Below are 15124 nucleotides of genomic sequence, written 5' to 3'. Positions count from 1 at the left end.
GACTTGCTTTTGGTGTGGGGAAGTAGCCATCTACATAATGTACATAATCAGGTCATAAAAGGCCTGTCATCGGGGCTTCCCTCGTGGCGCAGTGGTTGAGAGTCCGCCTGCCGATGCAGGGGACACGGGTTTGTGACCCGGTCCGAGGAGATCCCACATGCCGCGGAGCGGCTGGGCCCGTGAGCCCTGGCCGCTGAGCCTGCGCGTCCGGAGCCTGTGCTCCGCAACGGGAGAGGCCGCAGCAGTGAGAGGCCTCCATACGGCAAAAAAAAAAAAAAAAAGGCCTGTCATCCCTTGAAACCACCTTACTGTGTATTTACCTTAATGCCATTTTCCAGGAGAGCCAGCTGAGATCAGAGCTGGGTACCAAAAGGAATTTTGTGGTGGTGGTATAGTTTTGAAGAGACCTTGTAGGGAATGCATCACCATCCAGGAGGAGGAACATGATGCAGGGAATAGCACAGGACAATACGTATATGAAGGTGGGGGTCCAAATAAAGGGGAAGTGGTCATAGAAGGAGATGGCAATGCGTGTAGATGTATTTTTTTTGCAAATTTTGTTTTACTTTGGAAATTTTTTAATATACTCTGAACTAGTTCATAATCCCTTTTCTTGTATCAGGAAGTGTTATATTAGATTACTGTGTGGTCATGTAATAAAGGTTTTGTGTATCTTTGCATATTATATTCTCATTTAATTTTAAATGAAACATGTTTTTATGGTTTTATGAATTTGAAGCATTATTGGATTCTCTGTATGCATCCTTGAAATATGATATATCATCATCTAAAGAAAATATGTTACAGTGTTGGAACTTTCTGGGTTCCCTGATAATAATATACTGGAAGCCTGATTTAGGTTTCCAACCTACTATTTAAAAAAGAAAAAATGTTAAAGATAAATAATCTAATGAAGACATGTCAATTGGAATATTGTTGGTATGTTATTTTATGGGGTTTTATTTATTTATTTATTTTTTTGGCTGTACCGCTCGGCTTGTGGAATCTTATTACTTCCCTGACCAGGAATTGAACCCAGGGTCACGGCAGTGAAAGCAGTGAGTCCTAACCACCGGACCACCAGGGAATTTCCCAGGTCAGGGAGTAGGTAGATATGTTCTTAATTTTCACTTGGTTGCTCTAATTTCAGTCTTTTTCCCTCCTTGGAAAGCTGATTTCTAGTTTTCATACCATTTTATTCTTTAGGGTAATTTCGTCCATTAATACTCAAGTGCTTTTAGGCTTTTTGGTATTTCTACTTTATTTATTACCAAATCAATAGATTGAAGAGTGAATTGCTCAATCAGAGTGATTATTTGGCATCATTCAGTCAAAACCCAGACATTTAACTGAAAACCTTTAAAACTGAACCTACCTTAACCACTTTATATGCAGTCTATAATGCAGCCACATTTGATTCATTTGAAATGGTATGAATTGTACATAAAAAGTTCTTAAATGTCAAAAAAAATCTTTAGAACTTTTTAACAGCAGCTTTGAATAACTGAATGGAATGAATGAATTTGACTAGAGGAACTACAAGGTTAGGTAAACACCACTGAATGTTCCTCATTGCTGCTAAATATTGCAACGTAGTATAAAAAGTTCCTTTGTTCATATTCTCATCCTTTCCTATGAAGAGTAATCAGGCTGCTTTTTATTGTCCAACCAATTTAGGAAAAGGAAAATAGTTACTTTTACTATGTAACTCGATTCCTAATGACCGTAATTTATCAACAACAGTTGAAAGTAATTTTCAACTGTATAGTATTATTACTTTTTTTTTAAACATCGTTATTGGAGTATAATTGCTTTACAGTGTTATGTTAGTTTCTGCTGTATAACAAAGTGAATCAGCTGTATGCATACGTATATCCCCATATCCCCTCCCTGTCACGTCTCCCTCCCACCCTCCCTATCCCACCCCTCTAGGTGGTCACAAAGCACAGAGCTGATCTCCCTGTGCTATTCGGCTGCTTCCCACTGGCTATTTTACATTTGGTAGGGTATATATGCCCATGCTACTACTCTCTCACTTCGTCCCAGCTTACCCTTCCCCCTCCCCGTGTCCTCAAGTGCATTCTCTACGTCTGTGTCTTTTTTCCTGTCCTGTCCTTAGGTTCATCAGAAACTTTTTTTTTCTCTTAGATTCCATATGTATGTGTTAGCATATGGTATTTGTTTTTCTCTTTCTGACTTACTTCACTCTGTATGACAGACTCTAGGTCCATCCACCTCACTACAAATAACTCAGTTTCATTTCTTTTTATGTCTGAGTAATATTCCATTGTATATATGTGCCACATCTTCTTTATCCATTCATCTGTCGATGGACACTTAGGTTGCTTCCATGTCCTGGCTATTGTAAATAGTGCTGCAGTGAACATTGTGGTACATGACTCTTTTTGAATTATGGTTTTCTCAGGGTATATGCCCAGTAGTGGGATTGCTGGGTCGTATGGTAGTTCTATTTTTAGTTTTTTAAGGAGCTTCCATACTGTTCTCCATAGCTCGATTCCTAATGACTGTAATTTATCAATGGTTGAAAGTGATTTTCAACTGTATAGTATTATTACTTTAAAAAAAAAAAACGAAGAAAAGAAAGAAAGAAAGAAAAAAAAAGGACACGGTGATTTTGCGTTATAATTAGAAGTTACAAGTGGTGTTTCTTCATGCCCTGCACTCACCATAGCTTCATGAAACTCATATGTTCACTTTGGAACACTGTTCCTTTGAACAGAATAGTAAGATACTGGAGAGTCCAGAAAAGAATAGCAATGCTAAAGCGATTAAAAACTGTGTTTTATTCACTGAACTTAAATTGGAAAAAACAAGGGATGACGTAGAATGATGAGGTTGTACAGCTGGTAGAGGCCACGTATCATGTGGTCTCAATGCTTTAAGTTGCAGAAATACAAAGTGAGACCTGAGAAGGGAAAGCTACGCAGATTGAAAGTGAGGTATTTGAGACCAAAGTCCAGATCTTCTGAGGTGCTTCCCACCTCCCGTGTAGAGTTATGTGATTACTGTCTTCAAGTATATAAACGAGTCCTCCACCTGAAGCAGAACTCTACACAAGAAAATGTACCATCTTCAAATGGGAGAGGCGGCTTCTATTCACCTACACATCAGCAGCCCCAGTGCCGGTACTGCTTCTCCTTTTCTGGCCCTCCCACGTGCCAGATGCCCAGCCCCAGCTGCTTCTGTAAAGAGGTGATCAGAGCCTCCTGACATCACAGGTCGCTGTTCCTATCTAGCCAAGTATTCTCTGCTTGCGTTTTCATTTTAAATTTTTATTAACAATTTTTTACACTGACAAGATGTACCTAACATAAAATTCACCACTTTAAGTGTACAATTCAGTGGTATTAAGGATATTCACATTGTTACGCAGCCATCACCACTGTCCATTTCCAGAACTTTTTCGTCATTCCAAACAGAAACACAATACCTATTAAACAATAACTCCCCAGTCCCCTCTCCCCCCAGCTCTTGGTAACCTTTATTTTATTTTCTGCCTATGAATTTGTCTCTTCTAGGTACCTCATATAAGTGGAATCGTGCACTATTGCTCCATGCTTATTTTTATGACTTTTTACTCATTTTCAAAAATTATGCCTTTACTGTGTGCTTATTATTGTGCTAGGATACAGAAGAGACATAAAAAAGATGTGGCCTCAAAAAATTTATAATTTAAGTGTTTCTATACATTGTGGGTTCGTATTTCCAGAGAAGGCAACACTCAGTCCCTTTGGTGGTTCCCGTTCCACTGTCCTAACAGTTCTTGGTCCTCAGATTTTTCATAACTCTCATAAAATCACTTTTCCCCTACTTTTTTTGAGGGCAGGCCCTCATTCTAAACCCTGAAGTTTAAACATCCAGGCAAGAGTGAGTTCTGGGTTTTTTTGTGTTTTTTGTGTTTTTTTTTTAAACATTAACAAGAAACCCCAGTGGCCTTAGCAGGTGTTGTTTACATCTCTTCTCTTGGTTCAGGAATGCCCAACTTCATTCTACTGGCAGTAAATCTATTATTTCAGTACAGCCTGTTAAATTCAGATTCTTCCTTGGTTCAGAGTGTGGAGTAGCTCTTGCTGAAAGGGAGCAAGCTTTGATGTGCAGGCTAAATGGATATTGTACCAGATGGGCCCATTGTAGTGAGTGGGGGCCTGGACTCATGGAATGTCAGCCAAGGCATTAGCACACATCCCAAAAGCCCACTTTAGATGTAGGATCAATGAAGATATTTAAGAAATTTAAAATCATCACCTAGAAAAAAATTTGCAAAGGAAAGAGTAGCATCTTTTTTTTCTTTTTTTTTTTTTTGGTCTTTTCAGGAAATTGCACAATTAAGAGGCAGAGTTTTTAATTTGTTTTTGTTTGGTGTTAAGCATGCAGTATGCTGTAGCTGTTAGTGAGTGTCAAGAATAAATTAAATAAAAAATAGAACAATTACTAGTAAAGTTGGTCTCAAGTGATTCATGCAGAACCTTTAAATGTCTCCTGTACCTTGATAACTTTTCCTCCAGAATCAGCACTGCTCAGACGATTATTGTCCTGGGAGACAATTTTGTCTCTCTTGTTAAGAGTTATAGATAGTAGAACCAAGAAGAAGAAACTTCTGTCAACCAGGATGGATTGTCCTTCCATATGTACTTTCTCTAATGTTGTAAAGTAAACCATTGGAGATGGGTTTACAAGTTTATAGCTCTGAGCTCCTACCTGGCCTAGGTATGGGAAGGCGTTCTTAAATACACAGCTACAGAACAGAGAGAAGCAGGAACACATACAAGATAAGGGAAACCTATGATTAATTGTTGTTTTAAAATGTCATGACTTAGGGCTGGAGTAGAACTCTTGAATTTCCTTCCCATGAGATATCTTCAATTTTCTCTTAAAATATTTGCTTTGGGATGGGATTCTTTTCTAACCAGACACATTCTACTTTAGCCCGTGTTTTTAGCTACCACGCCTTAGGTTTCTAACTTTTAGCTCCTCACTTAAATATAGCATACATGGAGAAAAGTGTCCAATCACCAGTGTACAGCTTGGTGATTTCTGCAGACAGAACATGCGCATGCAACCAGCACTTTGATCAAGAAACACTGCAGGGCTTCCCTGGTGGCGCAGTGGTTGAGAGTCCGCCTGCCAATGCAGGGGACACGGGTTCATGCCCCGGTCTGGGAAGATCCCATATGCCGCAGAGCGGCTGGGCCCGTGAGCCATGGCCGCTGAGCCTGCTCCTCCAGAGCCTGTGCTCCACAATGGGAGAGGCCGCAACAGTGAGAGGCCCGCGTACCACGAAAAAAAAAAAAAACACTACATTGCCTGCAAGTCCTCTTGTGGGTCCAGCTTCCATCACCACCGCCAATATGATAAACTTACTTGTGCCTGTTTTTGAACTTCATGTAAGTGAAATCATACTCTGTGTTTTTTGGTACCTGATTTATTTTCCCCAACATTATATTTTTGAAACTCACTCATGTTGCTGCTCCTTCTTTTACCATTTATGCTTCTTAATTGTTTTTCTTTCTCTTCAGATAAACACTTGGCTTTTATGTGTCACCTCCTTGATTCGGTGTTGCCAGCCATGACGTGTATAAGTAGAGTGACTCTGAGTCAGGTCCTCTTGGTGGCCTTGATGGCTGGGGCTGTCCCTGCTCTTTCTCCTCTGCACGGTTATCTGGGAAGAACTGAGAGCTAAGAAGAGACAGGAGAAAATGACAAGGTCAGCACTCTCTGCATGAAGCTTCTTTTCCTTTAACACTCTTCCTCACTCCAACCCCTTCCACCCCAGTGCCTCAGGTGGGAGGAATGTCGACTCTGGCTATACCAGCCAGGTTCAATTCCATGGAGACACTTTCCCAAACAGGAGTCATTTTCCTCTAATTAGGGAAGGAAAAGTAGAGGTAAGTGATCTAGGAACATATTACCAGCTTTCATAAAGGGGTGATCTGTTTGGCTGGTAATTTGTTCATGATTTTTTTCCTTCCTCTCCTGGTGTGCTTGCCCATGAGAAATGAGCTAATACTTTATAAAATACAAAAATAAATTTAGCAACATCTTTTTTAAGAGAGGGAGAGATTTAAACTTCACAAGCATGTAGCGTAGATGAAACAACCCATTCAAGTTTGAGCAATTGATTTTATAAAGATTTTTCCCCCATATCTCTTTGCAGTATGAAATTTATAATAGTAGCTCTGTAATTTGGTAGGTCATCTTTTTACTAAGAACTTGTCAATTCATTCATTTTCATGCACTATGCAGAAGTAAAGCCAATAGCTGTCTGAATGTGTCAACTTCAAATGCTAGTGCATTATCAAGAAAATCAATACGATGTTTCAACACTCTTCCAACTTATTCTTCTCACCTCAAAGGCAGAGAATATTCACTGGAACGAAGTCAACTTAGATTCTTAGGTCACAGCCAAAGTGGTTATATTGATAAAACGAAGACAAGAGAATTGTGCATTTCTTTTCTGATGTTTCTTTACATATTTATGATCAGCATTTGCAGCACTGGGAAAAATGTAGGAGGAAGTGGGAGGAAGCAATGTAATGGTTGCTGTAGTTTCAGATGCTAAGGGAATTACAGACCCTCCTGTAACTCTGCAATGACTGCAGGAAGCAGCGTCAGGGTGGTGGAATATGGTACAGGGGGTGGTGAATCCTTTTGGCAGGTCCCTTCTTATAGTCCTTGACACTGGCTGCCTATTTGGGAAAGTCATCTAGAGACAACAGCTCATTTGGAGAGGCCCCCTCTGTACTCCTCTGCTTGGGGCATGAGAACCATTTCGATTTGCAAAATGAAATGTTGAGAATTCTGTATATGTAGGCACTTGAAATTCCCTAAACCCAAAAAATGTGAAGGTCAAATAGAATAAGAGACTCACCTTTTGAAGCCTCAGTACAAAATATGTGTGGAAAATTTGAATTTATTTTGTATTAAGTATTTTGGGACAGTCGCTGGTAAGGGCAGTGTGATCTGAATGATGAACCAGATGTAGGGCTGAGGCTCCAACCATCAGTCATGCATCCACAATAGGAATGTAAGAAATTAACATGAACTTGAATTAGTATTTGAAGCCTTTCCTCAAAGTACCTAAAGTACCTAAAGTACAGATTACTCTGTCACCTGCTATGGCATCTCCATAACTGTCTGGAATGACACATAGCTTGTTACTTTGTTTTGGAGAATTCCTACTTGTGGTAACCATACTTGCTTTGTCAGAGGCCCCCATGTGCTGCTGTATTCTCTGCCTTCCTGATCCTCACCATTGCTTGACTTTACCCTACCGCCATATACACAAAGGCTGTAAAGAGAAAAAGAGACCTTCAGAGCTGGGAAGGGACCATCTAGTCCAGTAATTCCAAGCTGTGCTCCTACAGTGCCCTAAGCAGCCTACACAGAGTTGGGACTTAGAGCTGAGGAGAGCCAGACTAGGGGTGCTCAATGCTCCTACTAGCCGTCACCCTGCCCTGCTTCAAACAAAATAGAAAAAGATTTGAAACTCAGTAACATAGTCCATTCGCTTTCCTTTCCAGGTAAGGAAATTGGAATCTGAAGAGCTGACTTCCTAGATACAAAGCACATCAGTGTGGCACTGACAAAACTGCTCTAGAAATGGAGGATTTCTGGGAACCGCAAGTCCAGCCCTCACATGTGAAGGAGGGAGTTAAAGGGCAACGTAAACCATCCGAGACTGAACCAGGAAGAAATAGAAAATATGAACAGACCAATCACAAGCACTAAAATTGAAACTGTGATTAAAAATCTTCCAACTTTCGGGCTTCCCTGGTGGCGCAGTGGTTGAGAGTCCGCCTGCCGATGCAGGGGATACGGGTTCGTGACCCAGTCCGGGAAGATCCCATGTGCCGCGGAGCGGCTGGGCCCGTGAGCCATGGCCGCTGAGCCTGTGCGTCGGGAGCCTGTGCTCCGCAACGGGAGAGGCCACAACAGTGAGAGGCCCGCGTACCGCAAAAAAAAAAAAAAAAAAAAAATCTTCCAACTTTCAAAAGCTGAGGACCAGATGGCTTCACAGGCGAATTCTATCAAACATTTAGAGAAGCGCTAACACCTATCCTTCTCAAACTCTTCCAATATATAGCAGAGGGAGGAACACTCCCAAACTCATTCTATGAGGCCACCATCACCCTGATACCAAAACCAGACAAAGATGCCACAAAGAAAGAAAACTATAGGCCAACATCACCAATGAACATAGATGCAAAAATCCTCAACAAAATACTAGCAAACAGAATCCAACAGCACATTAAAAGGATCATCCACCGTGATCAAGTGGGGTTCATCCCAGGAATGCAAGGATTCCTCAATATATGCAAATCAATCAGTGTGATACACCATATTAACAAATTGAAGGAGAAAAACCATATGATCATCTCAATAGATGCAGAGAAAGCTTTCTACAAAATTCAACACCCATTTATGATAAAAGTCCTCCAGAAAGTAGGCATAGAGGGAACTTACCTCAACATAATAAAGGCCATATATGACAAACCCACAGCAAACATCATTCTCAATGGTGAAAAACTGGAAGCATTTCCTCTAAGATCAGGAACAAGACAAGGATGTCCACTCTCACCACTATTATTCAACATAGTTTTGGAAGTCCTACCCATGGCAATCAGAGAAGAAAATGAAATAAAAGGACTCCAAATCAGAAAAGAATAATTAAAGCTCTCACTGTTTGCAGATGACATGATACTATACAGAGAGAATCCTAAAGATGCTACCAGAAAACTAATGAATGAATTTGGTAAAGTTGCAGGATACAAAAGTAATGCACAGAAATCTCTTGCATTCCTATACACTAATAATGAAAAATCTGAAAGTGAAATTAAGAAAACACTCCCATTTACCACTGCAACAAAAAGAATAAAGTATCTAGGAATAAACCTACCTAAGGAGAAAAAAGACCTGTATGCAGAAAATTATAAGACACTGATGAAAGAAATTAAAGATGATACCAACAGATGGAGAGATATACCATGTTCTTGGATTGGAAGAATCAACATTGTGAAAATGACTATACTACCGAAAGCAATCTACAGATTCAATGCAATCCCTATCAAACTATCACTGGCATTTTTCACAGAACTAGAACAAAAAATTTCACAATTTGTATGGAAACACAAAAGACCCCAGACAGCCAAAGCAATCTTGAGAAAGAAAAACAGAGCTGTAGGAATCAGGCTCCCTGACTTCAGACTATACTACAAAGCTACAGTAATCAAGACAGTATGGTACTGGCACAAAAACAGAAATATAGATCAATGGAACAGGATAGAAAGCCCAGAGATAAACCCACGACATATGGTCACCTTTTCTTTGATAAAGGAGGCAAGAATATACAGTGGAGAAAAGACAGCCTCTTCAATAAGTGGTGCTGGGAAAACTGGACAGCTACATGTAAAAGAATGAAATTAGAACACTCCCTAACACCATACACAAAAATAAACTCAAAATGGATTAAAGATCTAAATGTAACACCAGACACTATCAAACTCTCAGAAGAAAACATCGGCAGAACACTCTATGACATCAATCACAGCAAGATCCTTTTTGACCCACCTCCTAGAAAAAGGGAAATAAAAACAAAAATAAACAAATGGGTCCTAATGAAACTTAAAAGCTTTTCCACAGCAAAGGAAACCGTAAATAAGACCAAAAGACAACCCTCAGAATGGGAGAAAATATTTGCAAATGAAGCAACCGACAAAGGATTAATCTCCAAAATTTACAAGCCACTCATGTAGCCCAATATCAAAAAAATAAACAACCCAATCCAAAAATGGGCAGAAGACCTAAATAGACATTTCTCCAAAGAAGATATACAGATTGCCAACAAACACATGAAAGAATGCTCAACATCACTAATCATTAGAGAAATGCAAATCAAAACTATAATGAGGTATCATCTCACACCAGTCAGAATGGCCATCATCAAACAATCTACAAACAATAAATGCTGGGGAGGGTGTGGAGAAAAGGGAACCCTCTTGCACTGTTGGTGGGAATGGAAATTGATACAGCCACTATGGAGAACAGTATGGAGGTTCCTTGAAAAACTACAAATAGAACTACCAGATGACCCAGCAATCCCACTAGTGGGCATATACCCTGAGAAACCCATAATTCAAAAAGAGTCATGTACCACAATGTTCATTGCAGCTCTATTTACAATAGCCAGGACATGGAAGCAACCTAAGTGTCCATCGACAGATGAATGGATAAAGAAGATGTGGCACATATATACAATGGAATATTACTCAGCCATAAAAAGAAGTGAAATTGAGTTATTTGTAGTGAGGTGGATGGACTTAGAGTCTGTCATACAGAGTGAAGTAAGTCAGAAAGAGAAAAACAAATACTGTATGCTAACACATATATATGGAATCTAAAAGAAAAAAAAGGTCATGAAGAACCTAGGGGCGAGACGGGAATAAGGACACAGACCTACTAGAGAATGGACTTCACGATATAGGGAGGGGGAAGAGTAAGGTGTGATAAAGTGAGAGAGTGGCATGGACATATATATACTACCAAACGTAAAACAGATAGCTAGTGGGAAGCAGCCGCATAGCACAGGGAGATCAGCTCTGGTGCTTTGTGACCACCTAGAGGGGTGGGATAGGGAGGGTGGGAGGGAGGAAGATGCAAGAAGGAAGAGATATGGCGATATGTGTATACGTATAACTGATTCACTTTGTTATAAAGCAGAAACTAACACTATTGTAAAGCAATTATACTCCACTAAAGATGTTAAAAAAGAAAAAAAAGGGCAACCCAACTTTGTAAAGCTTTGGTTTCATTCAGAGATTTTAACTTTTCCAAGGATGTGCTTGCCACCTTCTTTAGATTCTTGGTTTCTGGTACACAGCTTTGGAGAATTGTATGTACTGTTTCAGGAAAAAAATTCAATAGCAACTTTCAGCTAGTGCTTTTCATGCCAATGTGAGGCTAAACACAGTGAACTATGGTGAAGACTGTGGCTTCTAAGGCTTATGTTAGTCCAAACCTCCCGTCCCACACTTTAGAGAAGGCCATGATGAAATGATAAACATGCCTAATCCATGTCCCATTGTTCCTGGATGGCAGCTTGACTTGCGATGGTGCTTGAGGCCCTTATTGTTATTGGACCCCCGCCTAAATCCATCTCACCTTTAGACCCTCCCTCTCCAACTCCAGACTATTATTAACTGTCTACTTGACATTTCCACTTGCTTGTCTAATAAACACCTCAAACTTAACATGACAAAAGGTGAATTTCTGGTCTTCTCCTCAGACCAGCTCCACCCAAGCATTTTTCACTTTGGATAATGGCAACTGTATCCTGGTTACTCAGGCCAAGACCCTCAGGGTCATCCTTGCCTCCTCTCTGTCTCACCCCCTCCATCCACTGGATCTGACCAGTTCTCACTCCCTCCACTGCTGTCAGCTCAGGCTGAGCCACTATCATCTCCTCTCCTGTTTTGCTTCAGGAGCTTCTTCTTTTTTTTTTTTTTGCGGTATGCGGGCCTCTCACTGCTGTGGCCTCTCCCATCGCGGAGCACAGGCTCTGGACGCGCAGGCTCAGTGGCCATGGCTCACGGGCCTAGCCGCTCCGCAGCATGTGGGATCTTCCCGGACCGGGGCACGAACGCGTGTCATCAGCAGGCGGATTCTCAACCACTGCGCCACCAGGGAAGCCCCAGGAGCTTCTTAACTTGGCTTTCTTTCTGCCTCTGACTCTCACTTTCAGTCTCTTCTAACAAAGAGGTCAGAGAGCTCCTTTTTATAAGTCAGATTATGTCATCTTTTCTTCAGAACAGTCCAATGACTCCCCATTTCACTCAGGAATTAAAAGATCTGCCTTCTTTATTCCCCACCCTCTTCCATATCCCATTGATCCAAACCATGCCCTTCCAAGCCACCCCAAGTCCCTCCATGCCCTTCTTCCATGGTCAGCCCCTCCATGCCTCACCCCCATAACTTCTCTGGCCTCATCACTATTACTACTCTCTTTTTTTTTTTTTTAAGATTATTTATTTATTTATTTTTAACATCTTTATTGGAGTATAACTTTTACAATGGTGTGTTAGTTTCTGCTGTATAACAAAGTGAATCAGTTATACATATACATATATCCCCATATCTCTTCCCTCGTGTCTCCCTCCCTCCCACCTCTCTAGGTGGTCACAAAGCACCGAGCTGATCTCCTTGTGCTATGCGACTGCTTCCCACTAGCTATCTGTTTTACGTTTGGTAGTGTATATATGTCCATGCCACTCTCTCACTTCGTCCCAGCTTACCCTTCCCCCTCCCCATATCCTCAAGTCCATTCTCTAGTAGGTCTATTACTATTCTTGATCCTCCCCATCACTCCTCTCCCGCCACACCAGCCTCTGAGCTGAGCCTCAAACTCACGTGTTGCGCTTCTGAATTAGGCAATTTGACCGGTGGTCCTCCTCTGCATAGATCACTCTAGCCAGATTTCTAACTTCCTTACAGCGTCAGGGCTTTGTTCCAGTGTCCCTTTCTCAATAATCATCCTAGCTAAATCATCAGGGAAATATAACTAAAAACCACAATGAGATATCACCTCATACCTGTCAGAATGGCTATCATCAAGAACACAAATAACAAATGTTGGTGAGGGTGTGGAGAAAAGGGAATCCTCTACACTGTTAGTGGGAATGTAAATTGGTGCAGTCACTGTGAAAAACGCTATGGAGGTTTCTCAAAAAATTAAAAATAGAAGTACCATATGACCCTGCAATTCCACTCTTGGGGATACATCCAAGAAAAACAAAAACACTAATTCAAAAAGATACATGCACCCCAATGTTCATAGCAGCATTATTTATAATTGCCAAAATATGGAGGCAACCTAGGAGTCCATCAACAGATGAGTGGATAAAGAAGATGTGGTGTATATATACAACAGAATACTACACAGCCATAAAAAAGAATGAAATTTTGCCATTTGCAGCAACATGGATGGACTTGGAGGGCATTATGCTAAGTGAAGTAAGTCAGACAGAGAAAGACAAATACTGTACGATATCACTTATATGTGGAATCTAAAAAATATGACTAATTAGTGAATATAACAAAAAAGAAGCAGACTCAACAGATACAGAGAATTAGTGGTTACCAGTGGGGGGAGGGAAGGGGGAGGGGCCACATGGGGGTAAGGGAAAAAGAGGTACAAACTCTTAAGTATAAAATAAGCTACAAGGATATATTGTACAACAGGAGGAATATAGCCAATATTTTATAACTATAAATGGAGTATAACCTTTAAAAATTGTGGTTCACTATATTGTACCCCTGTAATACATAATATTGTACGGCAACTATACTTCAATTAAAAAATAATTTAAAAAATTTTCTAAGAAAAAAATCATCTTAACTAAAACGGAAAAATACCTGCCACATACACGTCTCTCCCTACACATTCTTGCCTGTGGCTATGCGTAGCGAGCGGAATTTCCAGAGACCTGCGGGAGGAACATTTGGAACTCTCGCGAGAGGAGCTCTTGGAACTCTCGCGCGAGGAGCGTTTGGAACTCTCACGAGAGCCGAACTCCAAACGGTGCGCGGGAAGTTCCCGTTGGTCCTTGCTCCCTGTTCTCTGGCCTGCGGCACGAAAGCCGCACGATGCTTAGTGACTCTGAGAGGCCTGCGGGAGTCCGTCAGAGCCCTAGCAGCCTTCCTGAAGGTCCAGGAGGCCGAAAGTGCCTGAATGGGTGGGCGCTGTCAGCAGGCCTGGCCTAAAGCGCTTGTTCCCAACCATGAGAACTGGTTCTGCACACTGCGTGGTACCTGTCCCTCCGGGGCAGCGCTGGGGCGGCTCGGTGACCGAGTTGCAAGGTGGCGGCTGCAGGGAGGCGGCGTCCTGTCTCAGCCCAGGCTCCAAGAGCGTGGCCCGTGGTCCTCCCAGCTCCGGGGGCGCCGAAAATGGTGGAAAAGGCCCGAGGTGGAGTCCACAGACTGACACCGCAGGAACAGAGAGGTCTGGATGGGATCGCCGGATAAGGTGATGGCTGACAACAAGGAGCATTACAGCAAGTGATGCTGGGTTAGTAAATTGCCTCATTCGTTAAAAAAAAAAAAGATAAAAGATATTACCATTTTCGTTTATGTATCTTTGGTTACTGTTGAGGATGAACATCCTTATTGATAATTTGTGATTTTTACTTTTATGAATTGTTCTTTGTTTTTTTTAAATTGGCAAATTATGAAAACTCTTTATGCATTAACCATCTACTAGCATTTCACGTTGCACCCAGTTTATTTTTTAGGTGTTTTTCTGGTCATGTGAAAATTTTAAGTGTTTAGAGAGTTAATTCTATCCACCTTTTCTTTTATGGGATCTAGTTTTGTTTTGCTTAAAAAAAAATCTCTCCCTCCTCTTCATATGAATATTTATCCATATTTTCATTTAAGTTTTCTGTGATTTTATCATTTCCCAGAAATCCTTATATATTCTGGAGTTTATTCAGGTTTAATAGGTGTGATAGGTCGCAAAAATAGCTACAGTTCTCCATGCTTCCCAGTACCACCCCTCTTTGCAATGTCAAGTTGAGCTCTGCCCATGAGGAGGTGGAATCTGTTTCCCCATCTCTGAAGTCTGGCCTTGTGACTTGCTTTGACCAATAGAATGGAATGGGAGTGACAATGTGTAGATCCAAAGCTAGACCTTAAGAAACCCTTTGTGCTTCTGCTTGCTCTCTGGGAAACTTCCTGGGCCACACGTGAACAAGCCTGCTGGGTGATGAGATGCACGGGGCCTTGTTGCTCTTGATCACTCCAGTTGACAACAAGTCAGCTTACAGAGATGTGACTGAGGTCATCTTAGACCAGTTGGTCCCTAGCCAAGATAGCAGCTGAGCAGTAGCTGAGGGCAGCAGACACATGAATGAGAGCCAAGACCTGAAGAAGAGCTGCTCTGCTGAGTCCATCCCAAGTTGCTGACCCACAGAAAAATGAACTAAATAAATGGAAGTTGTTTTTAAGTCCCTAAGGTTTGGAGATTGCCTGGTTATATAGCAAAAGGTAACTGATGTATGAAGTAGGGAATCCTGTTTTATTTATCCAAGGGTTGGCATATGGTCTAATATCA

This window comes from Kogia breviceps, chromosome 15 (genome assembly GCF_026419965.1).
Source record: "Kogia breviceps isolate mKogBre1 chromosome 15, mKogBre1 haplotype 1, whole genome shotgun sequence".
Lineage (NCBI taxonomy): Eukaryota > Metazoa > Chordata > Mammalia > Artiodactyla > Physeteridae > Kogia > Kogia breviceps.
The sequence above is the reverse complement of the archived record's forward strand: the minus strand, read 5'-3'. Positions refer to the sequence as shown.